This window comes from Hyaena hyaena, unplaced genomic scaffold (genome assembly GCF_003009895.1).
Source record: "Hyaena hyaena isolate Hyena2069 unplaced genomic scaffold, ASM300989v1 scaffold_2001, whole genome shotgun sequence".
Lineage (NCBI taxonomy): Eukaryota > Metazoa > Chordata > Mammalia > Carnivora > Hyaenidae > Hyaena > Hyaena hyaena.
The window spans coordinates 99960-111379 of record NW_024082635.1 but is presented as its reverse complement, the minus strand read 5'-3'; the positions used below and the strand labels follow the sequence as shown (position 1 = coordinate 111379).

General features: G+C 43.8%; 1 long non-coding RNA gene across 1 annotated transcript; it reads right to left on the bottom strand.

Moving 5' to 3' along the window:
* Positions 1-4819: 4819 nt before the first annotated feature.
* Positions 4820-11420, bottom strand: LOC120227109. The gene is made up of 3 exons (XR_005527180.1): positions 11375-11420; positions 5567-5603; positions 4820-4844 (listed from the first exon to the last, which is right to left on the bottom strand). It is a non-coding gene; the product is annotated as an uncharacterized LOC120227109 (long non-coding RNA).

Below are 11420 nucleotides of genomic sequence, written 5' to 3'. Positions count from 1 at the left end.
CTCAGTCACCCCAACAAAGACATTTCTGAGTGTCTCTGAAGGATGCATGTTTGAAGTGAATAGAAGTACATGTAGACAAGGCAACGACAAAGCCAGGAAGAGAAGACTTTCCACACCCACTCTGGGCCCTGAGTGAGGAGAAGGGAAGCACTTTCATCCTTCTAAGCATGGGTCTGGCATCAGAATGCTTCAGGTCACAACCCTTGCCAGCTGAGTGATCTCAGGACATTACTTAACCTCTGTGGACCTCAGCCCCCTCCCTCGTGTGAGCAATGGCAGCGCTGGGGTCCTTGCCTCATTGGGCTGCTGCCAGGGGCTGTCAGTGGGTACAGACACACTTAGAGCTGGAAACAAATCACAAAATAACTAGGAGGGCTCTTTAAATGTGAATGCATGTTCATGCCTGATGGAAAGGTGGCGTTTGCTGCTTAAAAGACTCATCTGTTAGAGCAGGATTTATTTTGATTCAACACAGTATCATCAGGGGATACCCAAGCACCCAGAATATCTGGTTCATACCCTATTTATATTTCTTCCAGCTATTGACATAGCACCTTCCATCACATCAGTGCTGTGTGGAAATGTAAGTTCATTCAGCCTCTCGGTGTCCTTGGATGTGAGCTAAAATCTGTAAATTAGCATCTCCATTTTGCAGATACAGAAACTGAGAAACAAATCAAGTTGCCACTTCCTGAATGTGGAGCAAAAGCAGGCTCTGCTGCTGGTTTCCTTCCTTGAATCTCCAGTTTCCACTCTGTGAGCCATGCCTGCCAGGCGCTTCATTCCTTAGCCTGCTTTGATTTTTTTTCTTTCTTCATATTTTTGTAAAAATGAATGGATGTTTCTGTGAAAGGAGTGACAAATGATCAGGGAAGAGAGGTATGGAAATCTCAGAACTCAGGTGGAGCTCTGGCGTACAGAATCTGACACTGTGCCCTGATTTATATCCCTAGCACTGCCCGGTGAGCAGTAAACAAATGGCATAGAGCAAGTCAGGCACATTATCACCGATCCAGCCAGCTCACTGGGTGCAAGTGTAGGCATCAACTATGGGGAATTTTCAGTTTTAAGCACAGGTGAATAGGTACAAGCATAGGGTACCTCTGGACTACCCCTGAGGGTGGGGGAAAACCCATGGTCTGAAGGCCTGGATGCAATAACAACTCTGCCTCTTTCCAAATGGGACCTTTGGCACCCCCAGCTCTGGGTCCTATGGGCCACAGGGAAGTCTGAGTGCTGTCTCCTCCCATGCTCACACAGACTGTATAATGACTGGTTGGCCAAGGCAGGACAGCTGGAGTCCAGGATGAGAACTGGGACTGGGAGAAGCTGAGGTCTGAAACAGGAAAAAAAAGTATTAAGTCTGAAGGCTTCCCAAGGAGGAGAATGGAAGTAAATAACTAGATCAGTAGCTGGGGAAGTAAAAACCAAGGGGAATCACGGGCAAAAGCAGGTTTTAGAGTGTGGTTCAGAGCAAAGCCCCTCACACAGCAGGGCAACACCAAGTAGTTGGGTGTCCCCTGCAAACAGGGTCAATGGTACCAGTGAAAGGGGCCACCCCTGAAGAACAGAGACAACAGGTGTGAATGGCCTCTGCTAAGTGCTGATGGACAGGGAGACTCTGGGTGCCTCAGAGAAGGCAGAGACTCCCCTGTCACCTCCCAGCCATTTTCAGAAACTGCAGATGTTCTCAACCTCACATTGTGGGCTCTTGTACTGGTCTTACATCCTCAGATTCACTCACTCTTCACAACAACACGGAGTACAGGAAGGGAAAGAACTAACTCATACAAGGCCGCTCTGCAGCAGGCAGAGGTAGGAGATCGCTTGGCCCAGCCCCACTCCTGGCTACCAGATGGCTCTTCGGGCCCCTCCTTCTCCCTTCAGGGAGGACATGGTTAGGCTGTGAGGGGATCCCCATCAGATCCTGCCTTTTAAGTTACAGCGTAAGTTATCATTGACATTTGCATCTGAAGACATTGGTGACTCTCCTGTTACTATTTTGGTTTTGGCTAGCAGCTATTTCTGTGATAGTGAGAACTCAGGGGTCTACAGACTGGGTCAAGAAAAGATGTGAACATCCTTTGTTTCTCAGGCAAACAAGCATTGTCAGCCTTGGTCTTTAAACTTTCCATCCACTCAGCTGGGAGGTTTAACCTATTGTGCCTCTGAGGGTGAGGGGTAGCAGACATCAAGGCCACCTTAAAGATCCTGACTTTTCCTTTCCTTTTCTTCTTGAACTTGTCAGAAGGGAAGTAGGGGGCAGTGAGGTGATCTGGGGAGGCTGGAGTGACAGAGCACCCGAGCAGAAATAATCAGATAAGATTCTGGAGGGAGACAGAGATTAGAACGCCCTGTTTAAGCACAAATTACTGCTAGTTCTAGAAGGAATGGGGAAGACTGCCAGCCTGTCAGCTGCTTTCTCTCCGCATGATGCCACCCTGGCCTCTGGCTACCCCATATTATCCTGTGGTTTCTATGCCATGAGACTATTGCTGATGCCAACCGGCAGCCTCTGCCCTGCATGGCCCCTCCATCCGCACATTGTCCTAAGAGCAGGCCCAGAGGAGAGCAAGCTTACAGGTAGGACTTCCAACAAGCTCCCTGGCATCTTCCAGAATTTGCCTCTGTCTTGATTATTAGGGAACAGTTGATTTGCAGGAAAAAGACGTTTCTATTGAAAAGTGTTTTCAGTGTCTTTAGTGAAGCAATAAAATGTATTTTTCTACCTGTTGACATTTTTGGTGCCTAGACAGGATTTCTTGACAAGACAAAATACATTATCCTGGATGCAGCCAGTCTGTGTGGGTGAGTGGGAGAGGGCGGGCCTGATTCCAGCAGGCCCTGCTGACTATTCCAGTGTCTCCAGCCATGAACTGCCTGTTGCTTGCTTAACAGGAGACCAGTTGTCCCTGCTGAAAGCCTGCAGCAGTGAAAACTTTGACAAAAAATTGTTAAAATTATTACAGTTTTTAATTATCAAATATATTTGTGTTGGAAAGAAAAAGCCACATAATATATATAAATTCCAGGAAAATAAGTAATATTGTTTGCAGCTAGAATGTCCCACAGTTTTCAAATGGCATGCACTCAGCTCTCATACTTTGTAGGTTTTACCATAAACATGGTTCAGGAAAGCTGTTGCTGGGAAAATGCAGATACACAGCTCAGAAAGTCCAGATTATCCTCCTCACCACTGTGCCCCTTTCATACGTGCACATGCACACACATATCTACACATACATGCACATACATGTGCATACCCACACATGCAATCCTTACCTGCAAAGAGTTTCCAGTCCAGTAAGTATCATAAAGTAAGGAGAAAAAAAGAACAGTGCTCCAGGAAGGAAGTGGTCCAGCCAACAGAGACATAAGGAGGGAAATCCCCTACTTGAAAGAAGGTCATGACCCAATATTATTGTCTGGAAGTGGGTATGTTGGAGAGGAGCCTGCAGCCAGTGGTGATGCAGTTGAGGGGGCAGGTGGAAATGCATGCCTGACAAAGAAAGCAAAAATAGTAGTGAGAATCCCAGGTATTGCCTTGAACAAGGGAGTCATGCTATTTGCCTTCAGATGTTTTAGTAAGAGATACACATTGCAAGAAGTAAGAGAAAATCAGGGTGGTTAATGATACGTGATTATTTTAAAGCCATCTGAAGAATCTTCAAAACTGACTCTCTTCCTTTGCTGGCTGTGGAAGATCTATTCATGGCTTACGTATACAAATCTGATTCTGTCACTCTTCTAGTCAAAGCTCGCTGTGGCCCCCAGATGAGGTCCAACCTCTTTAAACATGGTGTTAGGCCTTTAGTGATCAGTCCATTGCCTCCCTCCCCAACCTGACCTCCTGACTTCACACAGCTTACAAAGTGTTCCATGCTTCTTCTGACCTAAAAACTTATAAAAGCAATTCAGTCCCTGGAGGAGCCCTTCCCCAGCCCCAGTGTGTGCAAGCACCAATGCAGAGGCCCTTAATTCCTGCTCCATACTCAGCTCAACTGTCTTGATGATTCTCAGCCTCCCCAGGTTGTCTTCCCTTCCTGTTCCACGGGGTCCCTGTGTTACCCCATCAGAGCAACCATGGATCTGCAGAGCCATTGTCTATTTACTTGTCCTTATGAAGAGGACACACCTGTCTCTCCTATCATGGCTTCCACCATCACTGCTCATACCTGCCCAGCAGTAGACACCAGCAAACATTGCTGAACCAATGACAAATACACAGTCTAGGAAAGACTTATCTGATTACTTGGCTGCCCAAAGCAGTCTACTATACTAGATACTGCTGCTTCCTATTATTTGTTAAATCATTTTATTTTGTTATTCTTTCCATGTCTGTGGGGATATAATTTAAGTACATTTGGCAAGCTGTACCTTAGCTGACAAAATCTGTTTTGGGGTATATTTTGGATTGACAGGTGGTCCTTAGACCAAGGGAGCTCTTTGCTTCGTGCCACCAGCCAGAGTTTATTTGTCCTGCACTTTCAAGTTGTATAGATTGTGTGACCATGCTCAATCTCTGCTGTGGGAGGAGATCCTCATGGCAACCTGGTTCCCTGATATCAAGGAAACAACATTTTAGTGACCCTGGGAAGGGCTGGTGGCTAAGACAGCTGTGGCACTGCCAAGCCCTGCTTCTCTGTGACCCTGCCCATGTGCAGGACAACGTCCCAGTGTATACACCTAGAGTGCAGAGGAGAACACCATGCAGTTTGGTTTTGGCATTTGCCTAGTAAAGTTCTTTGTTTAAGAGGTATTCTTTTCTTGAAATATGAGTGATAAACTGAGAATCACAAAAGTGAAATTGCTTACCTTTGTACTTTTTCCTCCACTTCCACATCCTGTAAAATTACAGAAGTGCTTATTTTTACAATAGAACTCTTTCTTTTTTGCAGAAAAAAGAGCACATGCAGCAAAAAATATATTTTCTTGTGCCAAAAACAAATTCTTAGGCCTTTTAGAGAGTGCCAGAAATCATGCTAATAATTAATGACATGTTTAAATGCTTAGTTCTGCACTAGCAATGCTTTCAATGATCCCAACCTCTTAGTTTGTCATTATGTTAGAGCTGCATTAGTACATGTAGTTCTTTTGTACATGAAGGAAAACATGTTCTCCTTCCATTTCAGTGAAGGTACATTGCCCTGTCCACTTCAGCACGTAGACTGAAGTGGACAACTGAATCTATTTTTTGAAGCTAGTGTTCTGAGCATATACTGGAAATTCTGGCCTCACAGTTGATCATGATAGCAAGATTTTGTAAAGCTAACCTGTTTTCTAATTTCTCTTCTCTTTAGCAGTCTTGGAAACAGCCATATTTTCCAATGTTTGATAAATACATTTTCTCAAAGATACAGATAATTCTGATACTGCACTCTGTCATAATAATAGGTTTATATTATGGATCATTAACTAGATCATAGAAATTAGTAAGTAGATAAAATTCAAATAGGAGTTGTCTGCCAAGACAGGACAGAGTGGTGTCAGAGGATGAGGATCAGCTACATCAGGGACACAGAGAGCAAGAGCTGTAGACTCTGGTGTGAACAGGCTGGGTTGTTACCTGACATCTCCACATGCCCAAGAGAGTGTGTGACAGTCTAGGAAGAAAAAATGAATTGTCAAAGTCAGTAGAAGGAATAAATTCAGGGTGGGAAACAAGCAGATAACAGTGGAAATGATCCACAATATTTGCATTGAGCACAGAAGAGGCATTAATCTTGACCTCTTTACTGATTGATCTCTGGCTGCATGGTGTGTATAGCCTGTTTTCTGGGAAAGGAACAGGACCTATATCAACTGGATAGCAAGCATAACCAAAGCTATCTCTGTGGTTATCTGTTGTCACCCATAAAATTGAGCAGCTTGTGGCCGAGTCACAAGAAAGAGCAATTTGATACCTAACATCTTGAAGTAAAAGGCACATCCTTAAAGTACATGGGAATGATATAAGAATTTCACACACTAAAATCATGCAGCAAAATTTTCGAGGATCCTACTTAGTCACTTCTCTTGTGCCAGAGGAAGCTTATTTGACACACAGACCCTGCCCAGAAATGTGTGGGGCTAATGCTTCCTGGCCCATGGAGAATTGAGGCTTCTGGACACACACGACCTCTTCATCCCTCTCCTGGGTGATTCTGAGAAGTACTTTTGTTCCGGGGGGAAAGAGCTGGCTGTTACCTACTGTGACCACCTCAAGAGTTCCTCCTTGGGGATGCGGAGAAACGGGCACCCTCCTACACTGTTGGTGGGAATGTAAACTGGTGCAGCCCCTCTGGAAAACAGTTGTGGATGTTCCTCAAAAAATTAACAATAGAACTCCCCTATAACCCAGCAATAGCACTGCTAGGAATTTACCCAAGGGATATAGAACTGCTGATGCATAGGAGCACATGTACCACAATGTTCATAGCAGTACTCTCAACAATAGCCAAAACATGGAAAGAGCCTAAGTGTCCATCAACTGACGAATGGATCAAGAAGATGTGGTTTATCTATACCATGGAATACTACATGGCAGTGAGAAAGAATGAAATCTGGCCATGTGTAGCAACATGGATGGACCTTGAGGGTGTTATGCTGAGCGAAATAAGTTAGTCAGACAGAGAAGGACAGATACCATATGTTTGCATGTATAGAAGGATTGGGAGGAACTTAACGGAGGACCGTGGGGGAGAAGAAGGGGGGAAATAGTGGGGGAGAGGGAGAGAGACAAACCATGGGAGACTCTTGAATTCTGAGAACAAACGAAGACGGGGGGGGGGGGGGGAGGGGGGAGATGGGCATGGAGGAGAGCACTTGTGGGGATGAGCACTAGGTGTTATATGGAAACCAACTTGACAATAAACTGTTTGTAAACAACAACAACAACAACAATAACCTTGGACTTGCTCCCCCTTCTTCCCCTTGGACCATGCAGGTGGTCTTTCACTTCTTGTCCCTGGGAGCAGTTCCCCAATAAACTGCCTGATTGCACCATTGAGCTCTGGTTTCAGAAAAGGAGACCCAGGCCAAGGTACCTTTCTGGACATTGCAGCATCTCTGCTTTATTGAAGTGTGACAGTTTTTCTAATTCAGGTGTTTGAAATCATGAGCTTCACTGAGGAAAACTATGCCAACAGTGGAGGGTCATAAGGACACCAAGAGAAGAGATAGCAAAACCTGCTATTTTGGTTTCAGTGGGTCTTGAGGGAAAAAGGGAGAACTCTGGACATTCTCACCAGCACAACTCACCATGCCCAAAACAACTCAGCTCTCCCTTGGCATCTCCAGTCCTATACTCTGGACTAAAGCTCCAAGGCAAATGTTGTTTTACCCATTTTGTAGATGGAAAAACTGACATTTCAAGAGGTTGAGGAACTGGCTGAATGTCCACTATACCATGGTCCTAGATGTGCTCAGGTGTCTCTCCAGGCTCTTGCTTTATTTTTTTTATTTTTTAAATGTTTTTATTTATTTCTGAGAGAGAGACAGCATGATCAGGGTAGGGTCAGAGAGAGAGGGAGACACAGAATCTGAAACCGGCTCCTTGCTCTGAGCTAGCTGTCAGCACAGAGCCCGACGTGAGGCTGGAACCCATGAACCCTGAGATCATGACCTGAGCCAAGTCGGATGCTCAACCGACTAAGCCACCAAGGCTTTAAAGGCCTGAGACCGAGTGGAGCAGGAAACTCATATTATCATGCTTTTACAGAAGAAATTAAGGCTATCCCAAGAATTAACATAACATTGAAATAAGTAGGTATGAGTCATTAGCAGCAAGGTCCACAGAAGCTGGAGAGTGGGCAGATGGAATCAGCTAAAGGGATCTGGAGGAACCTGAAGGAATACAATCATGTTGGCCACACCCAGCTTTGGCCCCCTTGAAACAAGAAGAAACTTGGATGAGAGAGAGAGCATCAATCACCCCTCTTATGTAGCATTCTGGGGGACTTCTAAGCACCAGCATAGATTTTGTGCCAAAAATTTGCCATTCCCCTCAACTACCTTAGAAAAAAAAGTACCCAGCAACCTTGTCTTCCCAACTATCTTTAAGAATAATAACCAGCCAACTCTGGTCAGGAAAACTGCTGAGTGCACTGAACACATTCATGCCTCATACGATGTCAGGTAGCAGATGTTATAAGTATGCTCATTTTAGATATACAGGAATGCAGCCTCTGGAGTAAGTGAGGACAGAGTGATAGAAAGTAGCAGATGCTTACTTGGAGCCCAGGTAAATGTCTGAGCACCTAACCTTGATGATAAGCATTCCTTTGACTCCTGACAGACACCCTCTATTAATGTTGTCTATTGGGGAAGTAGAAGACAGGCTGGATCTGCACCTCTCTCTTCCTCTCACTAGCCATGTGATGACAGGTGAACTATTCAGCCCCCAATACTCAGCCTCTTCAGGTCCTGGGATCATTCCTACCAGCACCATTGAGCTCAGATCAGAATTCAGTGAGCTGATGTATATAAAGAACCTATTTCATCTCTAGGTGCAGTAGATAGCAAAAATGGCCCCCAATTCCTTCCATGCTTCATCACATGCCTATTTTTAATCTAACTTTATGGCTCCACCTATAAAAGTTGAAAGCTATTTCCCCATCTCCTATATCTGAGCTGTGCCACTTGACCTGCTTTGGTCAATGAGACATTAGCTAATGTGAAGTCAACTTGAAATCTGTGTACATTGAAGCCTGTTGCCATTGAGTGCCCTGCTGCCACCACTTTGTAAGGAGTATTGGGCCAGCTTTCTGGAGGGCAGACTTATGGCCCTGTTGGCCCATCACCAAGTCCACAACCAACCAAACCCCAGACAGGTGAGTAAGACTTTTGGCTGCCAGCTGACCACAGATGCCTGAGTGAGCCGAGGCAACACCATGTGAAAAAGAGGCAATCCATCCCAATGAATTGAGCCCTCATTGTCAATGCTCAAAATTGTGAGCAAGTAAGTAGTTGTCATTTTAAGCCACTGAGTTTGGGGGAAGTTTGTTATGCATCAGTAGATAAGGGATATTCTGGCACGATAGAGGTTGCTTATAACACATCAACTTCCTCTTTTCTTTGATTGTTTCTAAGTGATGTAATGAATGCAGAGGCAAGACTGCTAATTTGGAAATCAATAACCTAGACATGGGTTGACCACCCCCTCTATGCAGCCCTTCTGGAGCTGTCTCCTTATGGGAAGAATCAGAGAATAGACCTAGGTGGTCACCAAGAATTCCTCCAGCTACAACGTTCCGACATTCTACTGAACCTTTTTTATTTTTCCTGTTCCAAACTCTCATGTCAACAAGGCCCCAGAAATTATCCTAGGTTTTGGTTCTTTCTCCCTTTACTTCTGATTACAATTCATGTTTCTTTCTTAGAACCTTGCCCATCATGTCTACGTTGAATATCTGAATGCTTATCTTCCCATCTTTTAAGTCAGAAACTTTCTACTGTTATAAGACATTGCAGCTTTTCAATTCCCAATTGTTATCAACTTAAGAAAAACATCTTAGTAATAGATTTTGAAAAGAAAAAAACCTGTATTATATTAATTAGATTGCTTTAAAATTGCATATATCAATCATCATCTTTAAAACTATAATCAACATTTCAGGCAGAGCATTTTACACATTTGATCTTACAATGGTTTCTGAATGAGCACTGTTGACCTCCAGACACCATGCACAGCACTACAGCCCCTGGGCTAAAGGCTTTAAGTTCAAGACGTTTTAAGAAATATTTCTTATTTGAAAAACTCAAATCTGTATTTCCTCTCATCAAGTCCACCTATCTCGAGTGAGGTAGCAGCTTCTCTGCAAAGTTGCTGAGAAGCCTGACAGCTGGCTCAGTGCTTTAGTGACAGCTCTTCATGACACATGAATTGGGCCCACCAACCTCTCCCAGCTCTGAAAGTTCTAGAGTCTCTTCTAACAGCTAAGCATCATTGAGAAGGGTTCCCATTTTCTAGGAAATTTGGCAATTTCTACTGTGTCCTACTGCCTCTCATTCTCTTTCTCATTTCAATGTTACATCATGGTGTATTTGTTATGATCACACTCCAATCAACAAATAGGGAGCCACACTTCAGACAAACTGCCCTATGTGTGCAGCTACCATTCTAGATCAGCTGAGGTGCACACCAGGAGCCCTGGATCCCTCCCTGAGCTGCCACATTTGCTGTAAGCAGCTGACATTCCTCTCTTCAAGTTTGAGATGCCTGGTTCTGGCAAGATTCTTTTCCAGTGAAGTGTAAGGTCCATTAAGATTTTGGAAACACTCAGCATTCAAGAGACTCTCATGGTTTGCCTCTCTCCCTCTCCCCCACTATTTCCCCCCTTCTTCTCCCCCATGGTCCTCCATTAAGTTCCTCCTAATCCTCCTATACATGCAAACATATGGTATTTGTCCTTCTCTGCCTGACTTATTTCGCTCAGCATAACTTTTGAATGCTGAGAACAAACTGAGGACTGATGGGTGTGTGTGTGTGGGGGGAGATAGGCATGGAGGGCACTTGTGGGGATGAGCAGTGGGTGTTATATGGAAACCAGCTTGACAATAAACTTTGTAAAAATAAATAAATAAATAAATAAATAAATAATAAATAAATAAATAAAATGAACTGGTAAAAAAAAATATTTTGGAAACACTAAAAGGTGTGTGTGTGTGTGTGTGTGTGTGTGTGTGTGTGTAGGGGTTAGTATCAAGAAAAGAATACATCCGGGGATCTCAAAGATCTGTGAGTGGCATGGGAGAATAAGAAGAGGCAGGGAGCAGGAGGAGCAAGAGGAGAAGAAATAAAACTCACCACATTGTGAATTGTTCCTTTTTCTTTCAAATCACCCTCTTTTTTCAGAGACATCTGGTTTTTTTTTTTGTTTTTTGTTTTTGATCCTGCAATCTAATGTAGTTTTTTTCAACAACTATCAATCACTAAGTATTTGGTCATTACTGTGAATACAGTAACCTATGGGAGTCCACTCATATAACTGCCAGAGAGAAGTTACATATTTATTCCACAACAAAAAGAAATGTGAATATTTAAATATTACATTAAATGAGGCACATTATGAAAACCAACTCTTAGAAAATTTTAGCAAATGCAAACACACAACCCTTACACTCCCATCAATGTATCCATGCTCAATCCATCAACCAGATGAGCCAGAGTATACAGTTCCAAAGCATCAACCTGAAAAGTTTCAAAGCACCTACTACATGAAGACAGTCCATAACACTCAATACAAAGGTATTTTCTTCCTTCAACTTCTGCAACCCTCATTTTTGGAAGGAACACTCCACAGAGAAGCAGTGACCAGTGATCAAGTTTCATACTGCAAAAGAGGATGCCTGCCTGCTCTATTAGTAAAAACCCAATTTAAAATTCAAACATTACCTAGAGTCAGAAGCGGGTCACAAACGCAATCCTGGCTGGTGTTCTC